Raw genomic sequence first — 22,788 nt, 5'->3', positions numbered from 1 at the left:
GAAGTCTCCCCCCAAAACCCTATTGAAAATACCAACCACCCCCACTGCCCCCACTCTTCCTGTCCCCCTGACGGCACGCCATCCCATTATAGCACGTGCGTCTTCTGACCTATGGCCCATCTGCCGTCTCTCTCCTCTCTAGACAACACCCACCATGAGGGCAGGACCCAGGCTTCTTTCATGCACTGCTGTATCTGTCCCCTGGGCTTAAAATAGCCCCTTACAGGAGGTGCTTAATAAATATGCACCGAATAGCCAAACGAACCTAACTAAATGAAGCTCATCCAAGTACAAGTACAGTCCTATGGGAGTTCAGGGCTGGGGGATCCATGGTAGCTGGGCATGGGAACATCATGTGCTTGGAGGGAGGGTCTAGGAAGGCTTCCTGGAGAAGTTGGGCTCTGAACTGGGCCAGCTGGCGTTGCTGAGAGATTTGAGCCCAGCTGCACAAATGCCGGCACCATCACATGTAGGGATCAAAGTCAAGGTGGGCAGCAAAGGCTGGGGGTCTCAGCCGTGCTCTTCCTGGCTGAGTGATAAAAATTCCTGTGGATCAGCCCTACAGAACAGGTTCCAGTTTGCCCTTCGGGCATACTGCAAATAACTCTATATGGTGGACCTACTTGGATGCCCATGAAGAGTCAAAGCCATACATGTCGAACCTGCAAAGTCTCAGCTCTGTTGCTCTGGGCCCTGGGAGGAATTCCAGTGATGCCCTAGGAGGAGGAAAATGAGACTGGGTAGTGCGAACCTGCAAAGTCTCAGCTCTGTTGCTCTGGGCCCTGGGAGGAATTCCAGTGATGCCCTAGGAGGAGGAAAATGAGACTGGGTAGTGCGAGAGAACTCACGACTGATGGCGGGACGCATAGGGTACCGAAGGCCAAAGAGAGAGAGGGGCCCAGTGGGGCTCGAGTGCTTAAGGAAGGCTCCGTGGAAAAAGATGTCATGTGGCCTGGGTCTGGAAGGACAGTCTGAATTCCACGTCAGAGTGTTTTGGGTAGAAACAATAAAAAACCCTAGTAAAAGTGGCTCAAGCCTTGAGGATGTTTATGTTAGCTCAACAAGTTAAGTTCAAAGAAAGGGGCAGTCCCAGGGTTGGTTTAAGGGCTCCAAGAAGACCTATGCCCCTTTTCCCCCTTCCTTTCTGCCATCTTCAGCCAATCAGCTTTCAGCTTTTATCTGAGCATTTATTGTTTCACGGTAGCAACGTGGCTGCCACAGCTCCAGGCATTGCCTCTTCCCGCAACACTGTCCAAGGCAGGAGAGGAGGCCCAAATGTACATCATGGATAAATCTTGATGCGTTCATCAATGGAAAGCCCGCAGCAATTAAAAGAAGGAAAGAATGAAGTATTACTACAAGTAATAGCATGGATAATGCTGTTCGGCAAAAGAAGCCAGACTTGGGTTATTGGAAATGGGGTAGCGTGGATGCGTGGGAGCGGTGGGTATATGGGAATCTGTACTCTCCTCTCACCTTTGCTGTTAACCTAAAAGTACTCTAAAAAATATTTTTATTTATAAATTTTTATAAATTAAAACATATGTTAAATATACACATTAAATACATGTATCTTTTATATATCTTTTTTTAAAAAGAAGCCAAACACAAAAGAAGACATACCGAATGATTCCATTTATAGGAAGCACAAAGCAGACAAAATGGACCATGGTGATACAAGTCAGGAGAACGGGCTGCTAGGGTCTATGGGCTGGATAGGGCATGAGGGAAACTTCTAGGATGCTGGCAATGTTTTATATTTTGATCTGAGCAGCAGTTACCTGCGTACGTATGCAAGAATTCATCAAGATGTGTGCACTTCACAGTGCATGTGTTTATCTTTTTTTTTTTTTCCTTAAATCAAAGCCTCGAAAGAGAGAAAAAGATGAGGCGCCTGGGTGGCTCAGTCAGTTAAGCGTCTGACCTCAGCTCAGGTCAGGGTCTTGGGGTTCGTGAGTTTCAAGCCCATCATGGGACTCTGTGCCGACAGCTCAGAGCTTGGAGCCTGCTTCAGATTCTGTGTCTCCCTCTCTCTCTTCCCCTCCCCTGCTCATGCTCTGTCTCTCTCAAAAATAAATAAACATTAAAAAAAATTTTTTTTTAAGAGAAAAAGGGACCACTACAAAAGCCTCTCTAGCCGAGGGGGGATACTTTCCCAGAGGCTCCCAGCAGCTTTCCCCAAATGTCTTCTGGGTCAGAATGGGGTCACATGTGCACCCCAATACCCACCACCTGCCAAAGAGGGCTGAAAGTGCCATGACTGGCCAAGGCAGACCATGACCAAGGCCCTGGGGCAGGAACAGAACAGAACCGGGGTTCAGTTACAGGAGATGGGTGAGGGCTATTGCATGACCAAAGGCGTCTGCCACGACTGCAGAAGACCCCGAAAATGAAAGTCAAATTGGGGGGGGGGGTCATAAAAGTGGAACTAGCTTCTCCTCACTGGACACGTGCATGTGTGGGGCGAAGCATTTCCGTGGGCTCTCGTGGGCTCTCCTGCCCTTCAAGACGGCAGCAAGTAAAGCAGGATATGCAGAAATCATGCGGGAAAAGGTCCAAAGATCATTGCCAGAAGCCAGCGATGTCCGTCAGGATTCTCCAGAGAAACAGGATAGCATGAGTAGCTGGGTGGCTGGCTTCACCTTAAGGGACTGGCTCACACAATGAGCGGGGCCAGGAAGTCCCAAATCTATCGGGCAGCCGGCTGAACATTCAGGCAGGAGCTGAGGTAGAATTTCTTCTCTGGGAAACCTCCGGTTTTTGCTCTCAAGGCTTTCAATGGGTTGGATGAGGCCCACCCACACCACCAAGGTCAATCTCCTTTACCTACAGGTAACTGATTGTAGATACCAACCCACATCTACAAAATCCCTCCACGGCAACACCTAGATTCGAGCTTGATTAAATAACTGGAGAGGCGCTTGGCTGGCTCAGTCGTTAAGTGACCGACCGACTTTGGCTCAGGTCATGATCTCATGGTTGGTGAGTTCGAGCCCCGCGTCGGGCTCTGGGCTGGCAGCTCGGAGCCTGGAGCCTGCTTCGGATTCTGTGTCTCCCTTCTCTCTCTGCCCCTCCCCTGCTCATGCTCTGTTTCTGTCTCAAAAATAAACAATAAACATGAAAAAATAAAAAATAAATAACTAGGTATTGTAGCCCAGCCAAGCTGACATGTAACACTGACCCCCGACCCAGCTGACCCAACCTCAGTTGTGTTTCCCTTACCCTCTCTCCCAGTCCCCAATCCACCCCAACTCCCCACCCTTCTTTTTTTAATTTTTAATGTTTATTTATTTTTGAGAGAGAGAGTGTGTGTGTGTGTGTGTGTGTGTGAGCAGGGGAGGGGCCGAGAGAGAGGGAGACACAGAATCCAAAGCAGGCTTCAGACTCTGAGCTGTCAGCACAGGGCCTGATGCGGGGCTCGAACTCACAAACGGTGAGATCATGACCTGAGCCGAAGTAGGCCACTTAACAGACTGAGCCACCCAGGCACCCCTCAGCTCCCCATCCTTATTGGAGCTCATATAGTCCCAGAATTAATCTCCAGACAACAGCACTGCCACAATTAAGATCTCCAGGGGCCTCACACAGTAGGGTTCCACTCTGGGGTGGGAGTGGAATGGAACCAGAAAGGTGTTTCTATCAGGAACCTAGAAGAAGAGACCCAGACCTGGCTAAATCCGCCACAAAAACCTGGGCTGGGGGGAAAGCCTGCTCCCCAGATCAGCTGATCTTTCTCTGGGTTCTTGGTTTTTTTCTGTTCCATGGATTCCTTGGTATTCACTGTCTCTCATAAACATATTTCTGTGATATATACTGTAAATCTGCTTCATTTGAAATTCACAGTTAATGACCTATTCCCTCGTATTCAGGAAACAGAGTAAGGTTCCGGCTTTTAAAGGCCAGGAGTTTACTAGCCAGAATATGACAAGTATTGCAAAGTATAGGCCTGCTCTAAAAGCACTTAAGAAACAGTCTCCATCAGAAATTTCAAGAATACCTTCAAATAACATCATTTATCTGTCAAGAGGCCAAGGGGGTGGGGAGTGATAGTGGGTGGGAAATAAATGAGTATTTGATCAAATCCATATTTTCAAGTCCCTGGGTGTGGGGGGAGGGGCGGTAAATGTCTACTGGCCCTTCTCCCTCTGCAGGCTTGTGTGCCCACGTGTGTGGGCAAGGGGGGGGGGCGGTGTGCACGGGGACAAGTACACGGAGGCACACGCATGTCCCACAGCCCTGTCCCCTCCATCCACCAGCCCCCACACAAAACTACTCTGCATAATCTGAACTCGGTGATCAAAGGGGTAATTGAATAGAATGAGTATCCCTGTTTTCGGATCGGCCCACTTAACTGAAACCCAAAGCCAGCTCTGGAGCAAATGGGGCTGTGGCCAAATCCATTAGGCCCATCCGCACTTTCTCATTTTCAATAGAGTCAGGGCTTAACCAGGTTAGTTTTTGTTAAACACATTAGCCAGGTTCTCTCCTCTCTCCAGCCCAATGATTTTGTGTCGGGCCTGAAGGATTGTAATTGCAATCCAGCGAGACGCCAACTGAACAGGGTGATTTACTGAGGGCCGTGGGGCCCAGGCAGGCCTCCTACCTGCTGCCCATTGGACGGGAACTTTCTTCCCTGAATCTTGTCCTGATTAACGGTGCGGGGGGCGGGGGAGGAAGGGAAGGGCCGAACCCCGGGGAGAACAGGATGCTGCTTCTTTTGGACACCCACTCTGTGGTTGCCCCAAGCCTGGGTGATGGGGGCACAGGGGACGAGGGTCTCTTTGTTCTGGAACTCAGACTCAGGAGGGCTGGGCTTCTGGAACCGGCCTCAGTGCTGCTGGACATCCAGGTCGTGCCTGTTCCCTGGGGGAGGGCGACTCTCCACACTGTTGTGCAGGGAACATTCCCAGCCTTACAATCCAGGCTTTTCCGGACGTCGGGCCTCACAGGGATAGGGCCTGGTGCCCCCAACTCAGACCCCACTTTCTTTTCCCCACCTTCTCTCCGTTTTGCTCTCCTTGGGCCCGACCTGCATCCTGGGGTTTCCATCCTGCCGTGCGGTCCCCTCCCCGGGCGGCCTGAGCACTTCACCTCACATCTCTGAGCCCCAGTCCCAGGGATTTACCCAAGGGAAATGAAAGCATGTGTCCACACAGAGACGTGGACACGAATGTTCAGAGCAGATTTGTTCGGAATGCCCCCAAACCGGAAACAACGCAGATGTCCATCAACAGGGGAATGGATAAACCAGGTATGGTCCACATGATGGAATATTATTTAGCAAGAAAAAGGAATGCATTACTGACAGCGACTGCCACATGGATGATTTGCAAAACCGTTATGCCGGCTGACAGGAGTTAAGTGTAAAACTCCATGTGTCTGAAATGTCCAGAAAAGGAAAATCTATAGAGACAGAAATTAGATTAGTGGTTGCCTGGGGCTCAGTATGGGAACAGGCATTAACTGTAAGTGGGCACTGGGGATCTTACTGAGGCGGTAAAAGTGTTCTGAAGCTTGATTGTGGTGACGATTGCACGACTCCGTAAATTTACTAAAAAGCATCAAACCGTGTACTTAGAATGGGTATGCTTTATGGACTATAAATGATGCCTCAATAGAAGTGTTTACGGAAGAGACGGGAAAGGCTGGACCCTGCCACAATTTGGCATGTCCTCAACAAGTTCAACACAGAGGTTCAACACGGTGACCTAGTGGGTCCCCCCCTGGCATACATGCCCTGGAGAAATCAAAACGTCCGTTGACACAAAAGTCGGACGCGAACGTTCGCAGCAGCCAAGGTGGAAATCAACCAAATGTCAGCCATGATCCTTACGATGCAGACCGGGGCCTTCTCCCCAGCTTGGCCTTGCGAGCGGCCTGGTGGTTGACAGCATGGCTGCTTCTGCTGGCTTCCAGGCCGGGCACTGCACCCCCTGGTCAGTGGAGAACAGGGTGGGGCCTCTCTGCACGCTCCCACACCTGTCCTTTGCCGCCGCACTTCCTGAATCCATGAGGTCATTGCCGCTGTGTGATTATTGAAGCGGTGGCTCTCCCTCCACTGGAACACGAGCTCCATCGGGGGCAGGACCAGGCCCGTTTCTGCTTACCACTGCGTCCCCATCTGCCTGGCACAGGGCCTCACCAGCTCTCAATAAATATTTACGAACGGAAGAAAAGAAGAGGGACGAGGAGAGGGAGGGAAGGAGGAAGGAGCCACTGGCGTGGGCCAGAACAGCCCTCCCAAGATGTTATCGTTACACCCTAAACCCAGAGTCTTCAGGTCCTGGGCCTGGAGGCACTGGGGAGAAATAAGAATTTTCACTATAATAAGGGGAATGACCCACACGTTGGTACCACATGGCTCTGTTTCGGCCTCCTGGAGTTTAGCGGCTTAGGTGGTGTCCAAATCTCAGAAAGCGTAACCGCTGAAGGGTGCGACCCTGAATGCCGCCAGCCCCCCTCTCAGACCTTAGCGTGCAGGTTCTGCTATTCTGAGGCAGGTTCTACTATTCACCCCATTTTAGAGATGAGAGGACTGAGGCCCAGAGGTGTGTCAGTAAGCACCCAGCGAAGTCACAGAGACGGGATGGGACTCACACCGTTTGACTCTGGAAACTGTGCGCTTAATTCCTACATGATGCTTCCAGAAGAGGGGGAAACGTGGAATTCATTGTGGCGTTTGGGAGCCCATCATGAGAAAAAGGGGCCATGCCAGATAACTGGGGCTGGTATGGCTGGGCTGGCAAACCCCTCGCAGACTCTGTCATTCATTTATCAAGTATTTACCGAGCCCCTAACACTCTGTTTCCTCGTCTGCAAAGTGAGAATAGTAACACTAGGACGTGCCTTGCGGGATAAGGCTCTTGGAACACGGCCCGGCACACAGTAGGGGCTCGGTGAGTGCTTATTGTATGGTCGTCCATGTGAAGCAGGCCCTGGATGGGCGTTGGGAACGGGAAGCTCCAGAAGACAGACGTTCCCCGAAGGAGCCTGCTGGCTCGCAGGAGAGACAGATCAACCATCACGACCCACTCATTCTTTCGAAAATGAGAAAGTGCCTCCCTGACCAAACTACAAGGTCTCGGCATCGTTTACGATATAAAATGCTATTCCAATTAAATAGGCACATACACAAATGAGGGCATGTAAACCCAGTGGCATCTGAGTAAGGTGGATGAACCGTATTCACGTTAACTGTCAATGGATTGTGTCTCCGTGAGTTTCCTGGCCGCGATACGGTGCTACAATTACGCGTGATGTTACCTTGGGGGAAACTGGGTGAGGGCCATGTGGGTTCCTTCTGCATTATTTCCTACAACTCTGCATAAGTCTGTAATTGTCTCCAAGTAAAAACTTTTTTTTTTTTTTTAACAGAAGCTCTTGGATCTTTCAAGAAAAGCGATTCTGTCATGCAGGCACTTTCTAGGACTTTCAGTGGCACTAATATATCCACGTAAATGCTATTATGAGATGATGGAGGTTACCCAGACTTGCTCTGGTGATCATTTGGCAACACACGGAAGTCAAGTCATTGTGCTGTATGCCTTGAACTTACACAGTGCTGTGTACCAATTCCATCTCAATAGAAGTGCGGGGGCGGGGGTGGGGGGGGAGGGTGGAAATCTGTCCTGAACATCTCTGTGCCTAGGAATAATAGCGATGACAGCTCCACTGTTAGGTGCCAGGTGTGATTTATGTACATCACCTCCAGTCTTCACCAGACGGGATTTTTTAATCTCTAAATTCAGCTGAGAGCTAAAATCTGTTCCCAACCCAGGGGAAATGATGGTCTGGCTTTGTGTCTGCTGGGAAGCCGTTGCCTGATGGACCCTGCAGCTGAGAGTTACTTCTCCGCTCCGTACCCCCCACCCTTCCAGAAACATAAAGAAGGGGAGACGGCTGGGGTCGGCAAAGGAAGACAAAGGGGTTTGGGGGGGCTGGTGATATGACGATAATGGGGACCTATGGAAAGTCAGGAAAATCAAAAGGCTCTAATGCAGGGGCTCCTGGGTGGCTCAGTCAGTTAAGCATCTGACTTCGGCTCGGGTCATGACCTCGCGGTTTGTGGGTTCGAGCCCCACGTCAGGCTCTGTGCTGATGGTGCGGAGCCTTCTTGGGATTCTCTCTCTCTGCCCCTTCTGCACTTGCTCTCTCACTCTTTCCCTCTCTCTCAAAATAAATAATCTTAAAAAAAAAAAGTCTCTAATAGGGAGAAATGAGATTTTCAGGAGGATGGCCAAACAGCCAAGCAAGGTGTAGCTTTTCTTTGGGCTTAGTGGTGCCATCCACCAAAAGGCGATAATGTTTCGTGGCTCAAACAGTAATCCTTCTCTCTGCTTTCAGGAGAACAAGGTTACTAATCACTCGCTTTATGAAAGCAACTTCCAAGGCTAATCATTGACATGACATAGGACCCACCCGGGTGCATGCTGCCGTCACCAAGGGTTCCATCTGAATCAGGAATCAAAACAATACTCAAACATCAAGAATCGGTCCTATTCAGCCTGGGATATCCTGACTGACTTTGGAAAGGGAATTTAGACCTTTTGGAAATATTTAGAAGCCTTAGAAACAAATTTTAGAAATATCTAGAAAACCTAGTTCTCTAAATTATATTTAGCATATAACATCAAATCATTTGAGGGTCCCACGTGGCCCCCACAATATCATTTTAGAAAAGAAAGACTGTAGGGGCGCCTGGGTTGCTTAGTCGGTTAAGTGTTCGACTTCGGCTCAGGTCACGATCTCAAGGTTCGTAGGTTCGAGCCCCGCGTCGGGGCCTGTGCTGACAGCTCGGAGCCTGCTTTGGATTCTATGTCTCTCTCTCCGCTCCTCCCCCACTCATGCTCTGTCTGTATCTCTCTCAAAAATAAACATTAAGAAAATTAAAAAGGGAAAGGAAAGAAAGACTGTACTGTGTCGCTTCTGCCCTTTGGTCAGTGTGCAGGAAGAAGGTGGTGACATATCACTGATATCTGCAGGGACCACGGGCTCCCAATAGCATGATACAGACTTGGTACAAGTTGGGAGCCTGTTCCTGGGAGCCGAGTCACCCCCAGGAGCATGAATTCTGGGCTGTTCGGATCTGGACCCACCGCGGCATTCCAGCAGCTTCCTTACTGGTCTTGGGAAGTTCTAGGAAAGATTTTTTTTTCCCCCCATCTGTGACATGAAAGCAGCCTAAAGATGAGTCATTTTTATGAACCACAGTGGAGCATCTATTGAGGGAATGTGCCATGTGTGGAAAGGTCTGGATGGAAACATTATAAATTTTTAAGCACAAGTGAGATCAACCCACAATCTCTTGGTGCAAAATACGGTTGGCTGCCCATCCCTCCCTCCGCGAGCCGAGCTCACTGGCAAAAGGAAGCGGGCCCTCAGGCCCTCACCGCATTTCCGGAAGGCGGTAGAATACGCCATCTAATGAGAATGTGACACGAGGAAGATATATGAACACCTACTTGAGCCAAAGAGCCAATTCCAGCTGATTCTCCATCTCTGCCTTCCTAAAAACAACAGTAATCGTTTTCACCCCTCACCTCTTACGAGGAAGGCGGAAATTGCTCGGTGACTCAGCGCCACGGTCAGGAGGGCGTGCTCTGGCCTCGGACGACCCTGGGCGAGCTACCTGGGCCTCACTTTCCTCACGTGTAAAACCCAGGTGATGACCATTGTACCCTGCACCCTGGGCGCTTGTGAGGACCTAACCCGGTTACCCAGCTTGGGTTCCCCGTGGGGGTGCTGGGAGCCTGCCGAAGGGTCCGCACAAGATTCATCTGTAGTAAATTCACCTGATCCGGGCACGATGCCGGGTCTTGCCTTCACCGTTTCATCAAACGTTCACAATACCACATGAGGTGGGGGCTTTTTCCCGTTTTACAGGGGAAGAAACTGAAGGCCCATGAGGTGACGTGGCTTTGGCCACAGTTCTGCAGCCCCTAAGGGTCACCACCCGCGGGCACGATGCACCCCCCCCCCGCCATCCTCCTGCCCCCACCGACATGCAAAGTCCTTCCCCCCCCACCCCCCGCCCAGCCCCCTTTCTTTTCTCCATCACCTTCTTTCCACAGAGGGTGGTCGTCTCCTGAGACCGGTTTCATTTACCTTAACACGAAAGCAGCTCTATCCGGGGCCCTCCGTGAGGGGTCTCGGTGTGGGCCCCAGTCACGGCCTCGTCCCCAGGCCAGCCCCCTGCCCGTCGGCCCCCCGGCCTCCTGCCCCGGCCCATGCAGGGTTCTGCCTCTCTCTCTGGGCCTCTCCTCTCCCATAACACGACTGCTAATTACTCCCCCCCAAACATGCCGCCATCGTCTCAGAACTGACCAGCAAATGAAAAGCTATCTCTCAATCAGCCTCTCTGGGCCTCTCAGCCACGGGGAAGGTGGACGAGCGGCCCTCCCTCACCTGTCAGGTTCACTTACAGAGGCAGGCAGGAACCACTCCCATCGGCCGACCACGCTGGTGGAGAGATGTGTTTCACGGAGACCGGGAAGGGGGGGGGGGGGGGGCAGAAATTGTGTGTGTGTGTGTGTGTGTGTGTGTGTGTGTGTGTGTGTTGTGAATACGTGAGTGTATGAGAGTGTGTGTAACGTGAATTCGAGTTTGTGAGAGCATGTGTGTGAGCGAATGCGTGTGAGTATACACAGTGTGTGAAGGCAGGTGTGAGTATATGTGAGTGTGTATTTGTCTTTCCCGAGGCCTCCTGGTGCTGCGCTCAGGAATTTGAGATGAAGGGGGGACGAGCAGGGGTTCCTGCTTCTACATATTGTGGCTGGAAGGGTCCAGAAGCACCAGAGAGACCCCAAAGCTGAAAGCACCTGCTTCCCTCCCCCCCCCCTGCGCAAAGCAAGCAGGGGAGAGGGAAGCGGACCATTGACTTCATGCAGGCTAAGTGAGGGCTTGGGCTCTTCCCAGAGTGCTTCCAACCCAGATAAGAGAGCCAAAGAGAAGCACAAATAAGCAGGTACTAACACAGTCCCCAAACATCCTCGAGATGGGGGAGGGGGGGGCGGCGGAGGCACGTGGAAGGGTGGAGTGGGCCGGGGTTTGATCAGGCAAGAGGTGGTTCTCCAGGTGGGAGGGGGCTGCCGGTTCCAGCCCGTTCCACTTTACAAAAGAACTCAGCAAATTGGAAAACTCAGCAAGATGCTCAGCACCTCCGGGAGAGCCTTTCAAGCTAGAGCAGCTCTACAAAACCTTTTCCAAACTCATTAGCCCCGCAGAAGTCCAATTTGGCTTGCAAAATTTCCCCCTGGCCCTACCAGCGCTCTCTAAAATTGTTCCCTCTTTCATTCCATCCATCCCCCAGGATCTCCCCAACCTCTTCCCACATCACCTGGCAGAAGGAAGGCTCAAGCATTAGCTGCCTACAGCAAAGAACTTGAACTTTGGCTTGGACGTCGTGGGAGAGGGAATAAATAGGGAACCACCTTGGGTTAGCAGACGTCCTGGCCCCTCACCCCCACCCCCCCACTGCCCACTGATTTTCTTCTCCAGCTTCCGTCTTCTCTCAGACCCCGTACCTGAGGCCCCTTTCACATCGACAGCCCAGTGCCAGGATGCACCCTGCGTGGCTCTGCACCCCACCCACATCCCCACCCCCCAGAGCAAACACAGGGCCAAAAGCCGCCCCAAAGCAGCCGCCTTGATTTACAGTCAAACGTAAGCACTGCAAATTCTATTTTATTTCCCCAGAAACACATGAAAAACTTGGCAATTTCATTTGCTGACACAAATCTTTTTCTGTCTGTTTTTCTTTTTTTTCCATTATTCCTCCCTCCCCAGTGCCCTCCCTCACCTCCCACCTCCGCCCCAGTCACTCGTACATAAAATGAAAGGTTGCAGATAAATGAGGAGGCAGGGAGATCGGACAAGATGACTCATCTAGAAAATCATTTTCCTTCTGAATCTGCATCGTCTCGGGAGCGCACATCTGTTATCATGTGTCAGGGCCAGGAGGAGGCATTCCCTGGCCCCTGACTTGTCTTTGCTGGGGACCCAGAGGGACCGCCCACTGTAAGGTTTGGCCAAACTGGGGAATCCGTAGCCTCTGCACCCATCATCCTGAGGGGCTGGAGTCGTACAGGGGTTTCTCTTTTAACCAGTCTGCCGGCTGATTCCCTCCCTTCTCCCAGTTCCTCCCTGCCCCACTCTCCCGAAACCCCACCGGACCAAGTCAGACATGTTTGGTCACACCAGGTAGGAAAGTCTCCCTGACCACCTCCCCTCCTGTTCACACAGACCTGCTGAGGACAATGCCACCTCCATCCACGGCACAGCAAGACCTCAGGCCTCAGAAGGCCACAGAAGCCTACCAGATCTTTTGCGAAAGCGTTCTCCCTCTAACCAAATTTTTGGATGTTGGAGTTTGGCGGGGGGGAGGGGCGGGAAGGAGGTATTTGGTAGTTTAACACTGCTTTTGCGTCTGGGGACAGGGTCGTCAACCGACTTGAGGGGTATAGAAACCTGATTAGGAGGGGTGCCTGGGGGGCTCAGTCGGTTAAGCATCTGACTTCGGCTCAGGTCATGATCTCGCGGTTCATGGGTTCAAGCCCCACGTTGGGCTCTGTGCTGACAGCTGGGAGCCTGGAGCCTGCTTGGGATTCTGTGTCTCCCTCTCTCTCTCTCCACCTCTCCCCTGCTGGCACCGTCTCTCCCTCTCTCTCTCAAGAACAAATAAGCATTAAAAAAAAAAAAAAAAAAAAAAAGAAAGAAAGAAACTTGATTAGGATACTTCACACATAAGAGGAACTCATCCCGTTGACCAGGGCCTGGTCAGTTGGCAGTTCACGGACCTGTCATCTGTGACAGCATCAGCACCGTTCAGAGGCTGGGGGGAGGGTGGAGGGGAGTAAAAGCTGGTGGGAATCTAAAGTGCCCCCCACCCCACCCCAGCATCCTCCTCAGGTCTGCAGGGGAGATAAGCAATCTACTCAAAGAGTTCTGAGGGTTTGATGACGGTGGTAATAATACGATCCAGGCTCTTTCAAGGTCACTTTTCTCCCTGAGAGCCCTAAACAGCTTCACAAAGCCTGTCTTCTCCCAAACAGTTCTATAAAGGTAGAAATTGATAGGAATTGCGTCATTGAGTTTTATAACAAAGTTGAGGCCCAGAGAGGTTAAGTCATTGGTCCAAGATCACACAGCACGGTAAACAAACAACCTGAAATTGACAATTTCTTAAAAGTTAAACATGTATCTAACATGCAACCCAGCCATTCCGCTCCTAGGTATTTATCCAAGAAAAATGAAAGTGTCAAGACTTGAGCCTAAATATTTAGAACGACTTTATTCGTAATAGCCGAACACTAGAAACAACTCAGACGCCCATCAGCAGGTGAAAGGATAAACAAATTGTGGTGTATGCCTACAGTGGAATACTGCTTCGCAATAAAAAGAAACGAACTACTGATCCATGAGCAACGTGGATGACTCTCAAAAACATTATACTAAGTGAAAGAAGCCAGACTCAGAAAGAAGAAAAAAAAAATAGTACATACTAGAGTCTCCATTTATACAAAATTCTAGAACGTGCAAACTAATCAACAGGGCTAGAAAGCAAATCAGAGGTGGCCCAGGGAGAAGAGGGACGGATTCCAGAGGGCAAGAAGAAACTTTCAAAGGGGATGGGAATCTCCGCTGCGGGGACCGCTTAACGGATGTACTCATACGGCCAAACTCATCAAACTGGACACTTTAAATATGTGTAGCTTATCCGAGGCCAGTTGTGCGTCCATAAAGCTGTAAAAAAAAAAATAATGTACAAAGGAGAAGGGGGGACCAGGCAAAGAGGAAACAGAAGTCGGAAAATGAGGTGCTAGAAATGAAGTTAGCGTGCAGAACGTCCGATGTGAGGCACGCCCCGAAGTTATTTCTTGAGTTTTCGATCGCTAGGAGTGAAAGGAAAAAAAAAGGGAGGAAATGATTTGCACACAATAAAACAATATCCACGAAGCCACTGTTGGGGAAAAGCCCTGCAGTTTCCCAGTCCTGAGCGCGTGCGGCGGCCAGGCTCACGACTTCCCTGAAACGTACCTATGCACGCACATTAGTGCTGAGATTCCTCAAAGTCGGCCGTGTGCTGTTGCGTGTTTCACAACGGCCGCTTGGGGAGGGCAGGCCCGGGTTGTAACGCTCCCCGATGTCTGTGGTATAAACACTCCCCACCACAGCCGATGTCAGGCTACCCGAGTCGAGTTGAGGAGCGCAGACCCGAGAAGAGACACTGGGGGGAACAGCATCGGGGCGCTACCCCCCCCACGACCCTCATCAATCGCCTCAAAAGCGCAGAAAACAGCCGACAGGAGGAGAATAGTCAGGAAGCGGCGAGTCTTGAGACAGAGCGTGCTTGTTTTTGATGCGATGTCATTGTTGGCTGATACAATTTAATTTTTACTGATGGCTTGCCCGTAAAATTCCTCTAGAATTAGATGTCGGGATCCACCGGCATGGCCACAGGGCCGCAGCTAGGGGGCGTGACTGAAACCAAAGTCCCCACGTGTCCCCAAATCCTGTGGTCGGAGGCGGTGGCGGGAGGCAGTGACTGAAGCCACCTGTCAGACACAGATGTGGGTGACAAGGCGGGCAGCAGCAAGGCAGGGGTCCCCCGCCTTTGCAGTGACGAGGAACCAGTCGGTGGCTCCCTGGAGGCCTCAGGGAGGGACACACGAGCACCTCTGAGTACTAAGTGCGCGGGCTTCGAGCTGTGCACACACTCTCAGAGGCACCCTCATCCCCTGGGTGGCTGGCCACAGACTCACAGAGCTCGGGGGTAGAAGTCCAAAGGGTCCCTAACGCACATAAGCATCCTTGGCAGCTAGCCCATTACCCCCCGTCGTTCACCCACCGCAGACTTGCCGAGTGCCCACCCGATGCCAGGCACTGTGGGGGGTGCTGCCCAGAGAACACTGCACAGGACAGCAGTGATCGGGAAGATTAAAGTCCACTCTGCCCGTGACAAAATGACACCAGGGCCTTGGAGCCGGACCAACCCAGGCCTTCTCTCAGCTCTGCATCACCCTAGCCATGCGACCTCTGAGCCTCAGTTTCCTCACCTGTAAAATGGGCCTGATAACCCCTCTGCAAGGTAATATTGAAAATCATCTGGGACAGGGCCTGGCTCACAGCAAGCGCTCGGGTGAGCTTGGCTCTGACCTCCAAAGCCTCGGAGAGAGAGAGTCCGATGTCTTCTGCGCATGAGATTCTTCCCCCAAAATGGGAGCAGGCCTCTTAATGATAATAATGATGATGATGATACCACAGACCGAATTTTGTGCCTCGGGGATTATTCTGAGGATACCGTCACTATGTAAAGTGCAAAAGGGAGGCCCAGAGAAGTTGAGTAACTTCTCTGAGTCACACAGCTAGTAAGTCATGGCGCCAGGACTTGAGCGGAGGAAGCATCTTCTGAGGTGGTTTCAGGTATCAGGCCCCCTGGCTTCCCCCCACCTCCCACAGCCCTCCCCAGAACTGGACTCCCTGCTCCCCACCAGGTCCCGCCACCCAGGGCTGGTGGTCCTGGCCCGTCTCCACACTCACCCCACCAGCGGCTCCCAACCCCAGGGCCCCGGAACGCTGCCTTCCCTCTCCATCCTCTTGGGCTCCCTCTGGTCCAAGGCAAACCATGTTCTAGTAAAGTTACTAAGTATCTTTTCTTGGAAAACACTGAGACTATGTCACTTCCCTTTTCTTAACTCTCCTTCCTTGTGTGATACAGTGGCGGTCTATTTTGGGCCCTAGTTTTAATGTCCTCAACGGACAAAATAAAACTTTTGCCCCCCCCCCCCAGGTGGTCCCAAGATTGAGACAGGTAGACTTCGCCAGTCGTTGAAAGCCCAAAGGCCGGGGGACTTGGCTGTCCCCCTTCGGCCAGACCCTCCCTGCAGGCCCCTCGAGTCCTGAGACCCCCCTTCTCTCCCGGCTCCACCCCAGCGGGCTGACCTCATGGAGGACACCTGCCTTTCCTGGATTGACTTCGGAGCGGCTTCCCCAAGAGTTCCAGAAAGAACCACCCTCGCCCCAGCCACCTCCCGGTCCACTTGCAAAAATGATCTGGGCCCTTCACCCACTCGCCAGGACGAACCCTTGCTCCTCAGGCGTAGGGTAAGGGCAGAGGGGACGGGCTGGCCAGGAGGGGCCCCTGCCTCTGAGAGCAGATATAAGCCTTCAGCCCCGGAAGGAGGCAAGATGGGGGTGACCCCGAGAGCTCGGCCTGGGAGCCTCTATGCCCAGCGCTCGGGACAAGGGGCAGGGGAAGGGACAAAAGGGAGCCCTGCCACCAGAACCCCGGGCGTGACCCGGCAAGGGGGCGAGGGGACAATGCCGGGGCCTGTGGAAATCACAGACAAAATCCACACAGGGGCCTTTTTGTCTCCCCTGACTTCAGGCCCTGGCTGAATCCCCGACCTTCCTCTCACACCCTCACACGTGCACACTCACACACACTCTCACATCCCACCCCACAGGTGGGGCCCCGGGAACCACCTTCCCTGCATCGGGCCACACACCGCGACGCAGGCCAGCCCCGGCCCACCGCGCCCCCGCCTACTCCGGACTGGGGGGCTGGCCCTCCTGTCACTCAGGGACAGACCCGGCTTGCGGAACACGAACCCGGAGGGCGATCTGATGCTTGTAATCATTCTCCAGCGCCTGGCCTGGCTGGGGAACAAAGCGAAGTTAGCAGGGAACAGAGCTGTGGCCGGTGAGGTGAGGTCAGACGACTTATCCAGTGATCAGCCTCTAAGTGGTGGCGCCCAGAGTGGAACCCAGGCAAGCCGACCCCCAAGGCCAAGCCGATGAATGAAACAGTGGGCACTCGGCGTGGGTGCGGTGAATTTTTAAAGTTCCCTGAGTGATTCTGGTGGACAGCTGGATTTGAATATATGCATCCCAGATGGCCAGTGTTCCCACCCAAAATCCCAGTGGATGCTGGATTCCCCCCCCCAAATCTACCCCCTTCCTGATTCCTGATAAAATAGCCATCACGTGTGGAAAGCTGACTCTGAGCCAGGCACTCGCACTGTTCCACTTTGCACAAATGGACTCACTGAACCCTCCTTTGCAGCCCATTACACGGAGGAGGAAATTGAGGCACAGAGCAACGAGGTAGCGCAGCCGCAGGAGGCGGGGCTAAGGCAGCTCCCCCACTCCCTGGGCAGTGGCCTTGGTGCTGCCCCCCCCCTTCCCGGCACATCCCTGGGCTGTCAGGGGTGGCACAACAGCATTATTGAGCGGTGTGATTTTTATCTTGACAGGTGGCCCTTTCACAATTGCAATTTCCCCTCCAGAGCCCGAAGCGGAAATGAGAAGGGGACAAAAAGAAAAGAGGATGACAGCGGAGCCTGATGGATGTGCCCGGCTGGGTCACACCTTGAAACCAGAACTCGATCCTCCTTCGTCTGCACAAACAGTATGGGCGCAAGGCGGGCAGGAAGCACAGGCCAGCCACCCCGCCCTGGCGGGAGAGCTTGGTGCACCCGGCCTAGCGGGCACCCCCCCGGCCTGGGGAGCGAACAGGGGGCGGAGGCAGGGCAGGGTCCCGCGGGCAAAGTCATGGAGGTGGGGAGCGGGCAGAGTGACAACCGTGGGCGGCTGGCACTGGGGAGGCACTGGGGAGGACACCAGGGCTGGAGGGAAGCCTTTTAGGTCACCACGCCCCTCCCACCTGGGAACCACCTGAAAGACGATCAGAAACAGAAAAAACATTCGCTAGGGGGCCTTAAATCCCCCGAGAAACCCAGATCAATGCACCCTGAAACCCGGCCTATGCCTCTCAGTCGTAGGCTCCCCCTGATGGGATACCTGTCGAGAGGATACAGAGGTGGGAGCCAGTCTGCAAGGGGCTTCCAGGAATGAGCCACACACACACACACACACACACACACACACACACACACACACACAAAGTGCGACACCAGAAGGTTATGGTGCCACAGAGCCCAGCAGGTGTGTGTTTGATGAATAGGCATGATGATGACACCAATACCAGTAAAAGGTAACATTTAACGACCATTTACTGTGGCCGGACACATACGTGGATTATCTCCTGTCATCCTCCCAACAACCCTATGATACAGGCAATCGGTAAAAGCCCCCACTTTACAGATGAGAAACTGAGGCCCAGAGCGGTTAACTAACATGTCCAAGATCACACAGCCGGTAAGTGACAGAACAAGGCTTTGGGCCCAATCGCCTGGCTATCGAAAATGAATATGGTCAAGGTTGAAGATTCAGAGGACTGAGGCAGGGACCAGTCAGGGGTCACTGGAGATGTCCGTACGGAGCAGGGGGGATCTGGGTGGAGAGGAGACCGTGGCTCTGCCCCTGCCCTGTGACCCGCCCTTCAGGAACGCTAAGTACCCCTCTCTTTGTGGATACGACTCATCTAACTGGTGACTCCAGCTGGCCAAAGCCAGCCCGTGGGGGAGTGGAGGCACGCCAGGGGCTGGAACAACAGGGAAAGGGCCTGGCGTGAGCAGAGCCTGCTCCACGCTCCTGGGGAGAACGGGCCGGGGGGTCAGGCTGAGATTTGTAGCCTGCTCCGGGCCCCTGAGCGGAAGCGTTGAGGGCAGGAAAGCAGACAGTGCATCGAAAGCCCAGCGCTTCGGCAGAAGTCAGCTGCCCCTGGGCTCGTTAGGGAATCACACGTCCCCACTCGTGCCGACAAAGTGCCACTCTTTCTGAGCCACCAGCGTGGGCGCCTTCTGCCGCGTTGGCCAACTCGGCATCCTCCAGGGCCTCCACCGGTGACCTGTGGCTCCCGGGAACTCGGCCGTAAATTGTCACCCGCACCTCCAGGCCGTCAGCCAGCCCCTGGGAAACGCTGCTGAATTTACGAGCTCCAAAGTCCAGCTCCACTGGCAAGGGAAGAAAGGGATAGTGTTGCCCATCAGGGACCTGGTGCTCAGAAGCCATAAACCACGCTGGTGACAGCCACGTGACGGGTCGAAGGCCCTGGCGGGTCATTTGTGCTCTGCTTAATGGCCACAATGATGAGGCAGTCGCTGTTTGAGAACCCCGGGTGGGCCACTACTGAAGCTCTAAATCTGTCACAGGAGGTTTAAGGAAGGAGCCGCCTCTGTTCATCTTCTTTTCGGGGTGCCTGATCCCAGCCTTTTCATTTTTCTGTCTTGTTCCTTCTTGTCGGTTCTACCTCGGTCTGCAAGATGGCCACGGCACCCTCAACACACACACTGAATTCTAACTTGGGGACGCAGGGAGGTGACAGCCACTGCATTTCCCAATCTTTTTAAAAACTGTCTTTGGAACAATTGTTTGCTGTGTTCCAAAGCACTGGGACTCATCTCCGATGGGGCAACGCGTGAGGAAGGAGGGGGCGAGGAGGGGGACAGCTGAGGCAGCCACAGGAGGCGAGCCAGGGGGCAATACCCATCAGGAGGCCACCACCAGGAAGGTGGGATTCTTCTTATCTCCACTGGCCCTGCCAACCACAGTGTGGTCTGAGCCACAGAGCCTTGATTCCTCTCCCCCTGGACCCCAACCTCAAGCCCATCAAATGGCCACTGAAAGCAATTGCTACACCAGTCCTCTTGCCTTGCGCTGGGGCAAAAACTATTGCAGTCTTAACCAGGGAGTAATCTCATATTACCAAAAGCAAAAGGTCTTATTTGATCTGACTCTGTGTGTGTGTGTGTGTGTGTGTGTGTGTGTGCGTGTGTCAGAGACAGAGAAATTAAGGGCAAAAGGGAGTATTATATGAACGATCCGTTGGCACAAGGAAAGAAAGATCTAGCATCTCTTGGCAGGCTGTGAATGCCCTTTAATTAAGTAATAAATTTGGAACCAGAGAACTGAGCATCAGTAAAGAAACACTCCGTTTAATTACCCATTCATCTGTTTGGCACCGGCCGGGGCACCTCTGTGTCCCTGTTGCCAAGAAACACCAGCACATGGGCACTGAGGATAGAGGCTGCCCATTCCAGCATGGTTCCAGCTCTTTCTGTGTTGAGAGGAAAAAAGCAGGGGCCGAGAGGGACAGAGGCAGGGAGACAGCGACAGCACAGAGCCACCACTATAATCCTATCAAAGGGCTCTGGTGACCGTAACCCACCAGACACGGCCAAAGTGGTTTGTCACCAGCACCCAGTGGACCTGACTCAGAAGGCATTGTTGCAGATTTTCCCAGTGTGAGGCCAAAAGGAAGCGGGGGGGTGGGGGGGTGGGGAGGGAGGGGCAAGGGGGGTCGGGGCGGGGGGGGTTGAAATGCTGCTTTTCACCGTCTCCAGCTCTGCCTTGCTATTAAGGAGCAAACCGGGCAGCACTGACCCCAAGTGCAGCCCAGACTCCAAGCCATCCCGGTGAGCAGAGCAGCGAACCCTTCCTTCCGCCACAGATTCGGAATGAGGGGGAAAGCAAGGCGGGGATCCCAGGGGGCACGCCGGAAACCAGGAGCCGAAGGCTTCAGGATCCTATTTCTGGGTCCTGGTGGACCCGGGGGCTCCGGATGTAACTACAGAACTTGGGGCTTTGGGTCAGCCCAGTGGAAGCCACTCACAAAGCTCCCCCACCCCAAGCCCTGAGGGGCCACGTTGAAAGAATTTCTGGGACGAGGGAGAGACCCCGGCTGATGTGAAACCGGGATTCAGCTGCTCACTGCATAATAGGCTTCTGGGAGTCTGTGGTTTGGGTTCTGGGACATTTCTAGAAACCAAGAGAAGAGCCAAGTGAGAAAGCTTTGGGGCACCAGAGAGGGTCTTTTGGGTCACTAAGGTGCCCCAGGAGGGACTGAGGAATACTCATCCATGAGGGCGCCCAAACCGAATCGCTTGTTTCCAGAACTTTCTTCCTCAGTGGAGGAGTATGGAGGAATATGTATTTCTGGAGGAATATATCTTAGGGGGGAACATGTATTTCTTTCTACAGAGGGGACATGCTAATATGATGGACCACATCTTTCCTGCTTTGGCCTCTGATTCCTAATAGCTGCTCATGTAAACAGCCCTCGCTCACCAGACAGCCTCGTGATGTGTCAAGAGTAAATGACTCTGAGACAGCAAAGGAGATTGCTTCAAAACACGCTTGACTTTAAAAACGGAGGAAAGGAAAGCGTTTGGCAAGGGACATTTCAGGTTTGGCCAGATCCGGGCCTTTGGAAATATATCTTGAGACATTTCACCAAACTCAGAGCGAAGCCAGCAGGGCCCGGCTCTGGCCATGACAGGTTATTTGCAGCTTGTTTCTTTCCGAAGCAATCTTCTTCTATCTGCGAGCTAAGCTCTTCTGACCCAGCCTGATTTCTGCAGCTGTTACATGCAACGCCTCGCCTTCACGATCTGACAGGCATTTGGAGACAGCTCTGGCAGGCGGCAGGAACGCGAGGGCCTCAGCTCCAGTCTGAGCCCCCAAGGACCCCGGCCGGCTCTCTGCATGTTCCAGAGGCTTCCAGAACAGTGCCAAGGAGCAGCACGCACACAGGATGCGGCAAGTCCGAGCTCTCCCGGGCGGGGCCCAGGCGGGCAGCAAAGTCCTGCCCGTTCGAAGGCAGTGCCGTGTGGGACCCTCGCTCTGACAGGCTCGGGACAGATGACGGGAGCGCAGACACGGGGTAAGAGAAGCGTCAGCTGCAGGCCAAGTGGAGAAGACGTGTGGTCGAGCACTCAACCACACCACCCACTCGCGGGGCCCCTGCATGGGAAGTTCTCTCTGTGCCCGGATCATGGACCTTTGGGCCCTTCTTACACCCTCTCTATCTTTTTTAAGTTTTGCCATCTTCCTACGCCCCCCTCCCTTTTTTTCCACCCTCTGTTAAACCTGCTTCGGGCCTGCTGCTCTCTCGTGCCTCCCTCATCCAGGAACCTGCCCATCCAGTAGATAACCCCGCGGCTCGCAGCCACTCAAGGCCATCAGCTTCGCCACACAAGCTGGAGGTCACCTATTGGGGACAAGTTTTCCAGACCCTTCCAAGAGGTCAATTCAACAGGTAAACAAATCCCCGGAGAATGTGTCCTTTGAACCTGCCTTCCCTCCAGGCAATGTGGTTTTAAACGCTCTGTTTTCCACCCTTGATTGGGAAGGAGAGGGGAAGATTTTAGGCCATAAAAAGAGTCCAAAAATCAACATCTTAAGCCACATACTCAAGGACCCTACTCTGCCTTCAGCACCTCCTGCAGAAAATGAGGCTGGGGGGTGTTGAGACCTTCAGGGAAAGTGTTTCTTCCCCCAAGAACATTCACTCACACTTTTCCTATTATTTCTAATTTGTACACCTGTCAACACTTCGCGAGACAACAAACAAAACTCCAAGGAATAAAACAGCCATGTGCTCCCTGCTCATTTATTTCCAGATGCCCTTGTACAATCCTCTGTTCACCAAAGGGACCTTTTCCAGCTGCCCGAATCAGTCTCGAGATGGGGATTTTGAGCCCACTCCTGGGCTGGGGTAATTTGTTCTTCCACGGGCCAACATTAAAGGTTAGGACTCAGAGCAGGCTCTAACAAATTACCCTGACCCACGAAGCTTGTTTTTGTCTGATTTCCTTCCCGTCTCCCAAAGATGGCAAGTCGCAGGTACATCTGTTCTGAATATCAGCCTCTCGCCTTTGATCGTCTGCCCTGTGTCTCTCAGATGTTCAGTCAGAGCCACGGCCCGGGACCGCCACGCCTCAGACAAGGCTTCTGGCTCCTCTTGGTAAAGACCTCGCTATCACTTAATGGACTAAACAGGGAACGATTTCTAGATGATTAATTAATTAGGGTCCTACTAGGAAGGATAATAATATAATAACTTAAATAAGACTGCAAGGCCTAGCGGCCGGTTTATAAAAAGAATCC

The sequence above is a fragment of the Panthera uncia genome (genome assembly GCF_023721935.1).
Source record: "Panthera uncia isolate 11264 chromosome C1 unlocalized genomic scaffold, Puncia_PCG_1.0 HiC_scaffold_4, whole genome shotgun sequence".
Classification (NCBI taxonomy): Eukaryota; Metazoa; Chordata; class Mammalia; order Carnivora; family Felidae; genus Panthera; species Panthera uncia.
The sequence above is the reverse complement of the archived record's forward strand: the minus strand, read 5'-3'. Positions refer to the sequence as shown.